The sequence below is a fragment of the Octopus bimaculoides genome, chromosome 1 (genome assembly GCF_001194135.2).
Source record: "Octopus bimaculoides isolate UCB-OBI-ISO-001 chromosome 1, ASM119413v2, whole genome shotgun sequence".
In the NCBI taxonomy this organism is placed as follows: Eukaryota; Metazoa; Mollusca; class Cephalopoda; order Octopoda; family Octopodidae; genus Octopus; species Octopus bimaculoides.
This window is the reverse complement of record NC_068981.1, coordinates 79,994,155-79,998,494: the sequence shown is the minus strand read 5'-3', so window position 1 is coordinate 79,998,494 and position 4,340 is coordinate 79,994,155.

The following is a 4,340-nucleotide window of genomic DNA, read 5'->3' as shown; positions in this document are numbered from 1 at the left end:
CTGTCCTCAAGAGCCCGGCCCGGCATGGAAGCCAACATCACAACTAGTGATCGATCTGCCACACACAGCCTCAACTTCTTTCACATACAGACTCTTCCTATTGTGTACTCAAAGAACTGGTATAAATGCTCACGTGTTACTGACTCTTTCTATCTGCTGTAATATCTCACATACACATATATGTATCACTCACATACACACTTTTTTTTGTACGACGGCCTGTCTTTTATTATGTTATTATATGTCGCATTCACACTCACACACAGACATACATTTTAACGACACAATAAATAATTCTGTTATTCATCTTCATACGGTTGTGTTTATCATCTTCTATCGTCTTCTTTTACTGGCCATATGTTATCGTAGTATAACATATCTGTATATCATCTCTGATATATAATTTTGTGTTCGACCGTGTGACGCGTATAAATAAAAGGAGTCCTGTTTTTCCATTCGTCACCATTTCTTCTTTTTGAGTTCGCACGGTCGTTCTTACAAGGGTTAGGATTAGGGATTAGAGTTAGACTGCACGCTTAAGTGTAAACAGTCAGGTAAACAGACACGCTAAAGTATATAAGTACTGGGATCGATTTGTTCGACTAAAACCTTTCAAGGAGGTGCTCCAACATGGCCGCAGTCCAATGACTGAAACAAAAGATAAAAGCTAATGTATGCTTTTTCAGTTTCTCTGCTTTTACTCTATACTAAGTCGTTATCCGTCACTACGCTGCCGGTAAAAATATTTGTTAATTATGCACGTACTTTCATAAATTCTTCAAAGCGAAAGTCATTTTTAAAGTCTGTGTTGCGTTGTCTATATGTTGAAAGACGCAGAAATACACACACACACACACACACACACACTCCCCCTCTCTCTCTCACTGTATTTCTTTTTCAACAACTTTTTCTCCTCCCCCTTTTCCCTTCCTCCAACAGCTGTGGCAGACAGACAGCGGAGATCAGCTTCTCTTTTATAATATAAGATTCTTCAATTTATTGTGTCAAAAGTTTTTATCATCATTAACTTAACGAAATATACAATGTGCTTCTCAGTTTGTACAAATTCTTCATCGATTTGAATATCTCGTTTTTATGTTTGATTTTGTTTTTAATTTATTCCTATTAATTTTTCAATTCAATTTCTTTTCTTTTGTACCATGTCTACAGTGCCAATTCCTTCGTTTTCAATTAACTATCACATTTTGATTGCATTCATTAACTATCACATTGAGTTATAAGTCATATATAAAGGAAGTTTGTATAACTTGTTGCAAGCTGTCCACATAGCTTTAAAAAAATAGCTAATTTATTATTCAGTGTTTATTGATAAACGGTAATTTATTCTAATTGAAGTAGGTGAAAGCTAGGTGCCATAGCTCACACTCTTCACTTAGTGCTTGTATACATAACAAAAATGGGTGCTATTTGGCAGTTATGTAGATACGTCCTGTCTGTCTGTCTGTTTCCCTGCCTCTCCTTTCTTTCTCTTCCTCAGTTATAGTAACAGAAAGATTTTAAAAAAATTTATGCTGTTTAAACTGTTTTCTTTAGTTTGTATAGTATATTGTAACAAACTCTCTATTCATACATTTTCAGTTTCTCCTTATGAAAAGTTTTAACAATTGTACAAATACAGGCGCGGAAGTTCACCTTGCCATGAGTACTAGTAGTTCTAGGGCAGACCCTACTTTCAAGGTTTTCTGTATCCTAAAACTGCAGCCGATCCTTTTGATTGCTTGTCAAAAGAATGTCAACCAACTTTGAAACCTTTCTACCATGAACCAGTGGCGTAGCTAATAGGGGAGCACATTTTTCAAAATTGGCGCCTATTTAGCAATTATTTTTTAAAACTCTTTAGTTAATTTGTGCGATAAAAGTGGAATCTTATTCTTTTGTTTTGTTTATTGTATGACCTTGGAAAAACTTTCTGAAGTCATTATTTTATTTGACCAACCTCCCGTGTTTTTGAACTGTTTGCTCAATCTCCCATGAAGTGTTGGTGGCCAGTGACATCTGAAGAACCAAAACAAATCCTGACATCATAACCTCTCGATACTGGACGATCCCGTGGAGTTTCATCTTTTTCACGTTACACCTATATCATTAGTTGTAAGTTTCATACATAATATGAAACATGAAATTAATGAATGTAGAATACAATTAAAGGGTAAAGACTCCCTTCGGTCATGAATGACCATATGTACCTAGAAAATTGCCCTCTGAGGCACAAGTCTGGGCAAGGTTGCTTATGGAAGACCAGCAGTCGCCCATGCAGAGCAGCCTCCCCCCTCTCCATGCCACCGATGTTGTCCAAGGAAAAGGCAAAGGCCAATACAGCTTGGCACCAGTGACGTCGCAACTAATTTCTATAGCTGAGTGAACTGGAGCAACATGAAATAAAGTATCTTGTTCAAGAACACAACACACAGCCTGGTCTGGGAATCGAACTCACAACCTCATAATTGTGAGCCCGACGCTCTAACCACTGAGCCATTATAATTAATGAAATATTTTCGTAATACAAGAGAAATGAGTTAAACATTGAATGGTATGTGCCATGGCACCTTTTTTTAGTCCCCTAACTTTAGAACCGGGCTACGCCTCTACTATGAACCATAAGGAGGAACCATCGCCCTAATCAATCATAAAGGATTTTAAGTAGTACTTCCGTGGAGAGATCCTCTACATTTACCGCTTGTTTTGCAACCAGTTCTATCCTGCGTATACTAGGTAAAATCTCTCCCCCAAACCAACACTTTTTATTCTTACATATACACGCCAAGTGCGATCACTTCATACTGGCAAGCTCATCGGCACGGCAATATCCTTTCCATTACCCTTAACAATCCTGGAACAATCGTCTATCTTCGCCAAACTCATCAGCCTTTCTTTCCCCCAAACTCTCTCCCCCCTCCTCCCTCTCTTTCTCTCACTAACTGGATGTATTACGATCTCTGGAAATACACAATAGTGTCTCCCATTCCCAAGAAAGCAACATCTCTAACTCTACCAACTATCATCCTCTAAGCACTCACTTCTATCATCTCAAAGATGAGGCAGGAATCCATTAAAGGTAACATTTAAAAAAAATTTACCGCTTGTTTTGCAACCAGTTCTATCCTATTTTAAAACGGGGGCCACATTTTTCATTAATGTTTTACGTAGTGTTTTTGGTACGGAAAGACTTTCAAACTTCGTATACTTATCTATTTTGTGTTATAGAACAGAAAAATATTTTTGTATTCGAATTTATTTCATGTAAAAAATTGTCTTATTTCGATAATTTCAACCAATCACTGACAAGTTGTTTACATTTACATTCAGTTGTTTATATTTACTCCTTTGGCTGATTAAGCGATGTAAAGCGTATTTAATCTCCATACCTTCGTTTTATTTGCTTTTTTCATTTTAAATTTGCTTTAACCCTAACCCTAGGGTTAGGGTTAGGGTTAATTGTTTCAGAATCGTTTGTTTATGTAGTCGGCACTTAATGTATATCGGCTGAATGGACGTCAGTGATTGGTTGAAATTACAGAAATACGACAACTTTAACATGGAATAACTGATGGATTTCTTTTTTTTTTTAAGAAGACTAAGAGAAAAAGATGTTTTATATGACACATTCTACCAATGTTCCAAGTTTCAAAGTGTTTCGTTAATGAAAAATGTGGCCCCCGTTTTAAAAAAGATCCCTAGATAGATATACATGTACCTACTCTCCTAAATAACTCACAAGTGCGTCCTCATCATAAAATTTGGTGAAAACCAAAGTGATATTGCCTTTATTATTCAGAGTTTGTTAAAGTAATTTATTAAAATTAAAGTAAGTGAAAACTAGCTACCATAACTCACATTCTCCAAAACATTACAAAACATAAGACTGTATCTGGCACTAAAAGTCTAGAAAAGTCTAGAAGACTTGATGACATTAATATAGACATGAACTGCAGCTTGGGACTTGTGACAGCTATATCACACTTTGAAGGCTATGCATTTGCAATCCAAGAGCAAGAGATTGCTGCAATACATCTCATAAATAAGAAACAGTGAAGCCCTTCAGCCCCAAGACCTAACAGAAAATGTCTATTAAATCACATTTCTGTGGAAGACATCACATGTGATCAGTAGCCGCTCAAACTTGTGACGTTGTCGCTAAAACAATAAACAATGCCATCGGAAGAAAAAAATAAAAACTGTGCAGGGATAATGTACAGAATCCTCTTGTTATTGAAACACCAACGCAAGGAATATTAGCAGAAGATTCCCATCAAAACTTATCAAGTACAAACATAACATACAAACGATGGTCCAGATGGAGTATATGTAATCTGAACCTT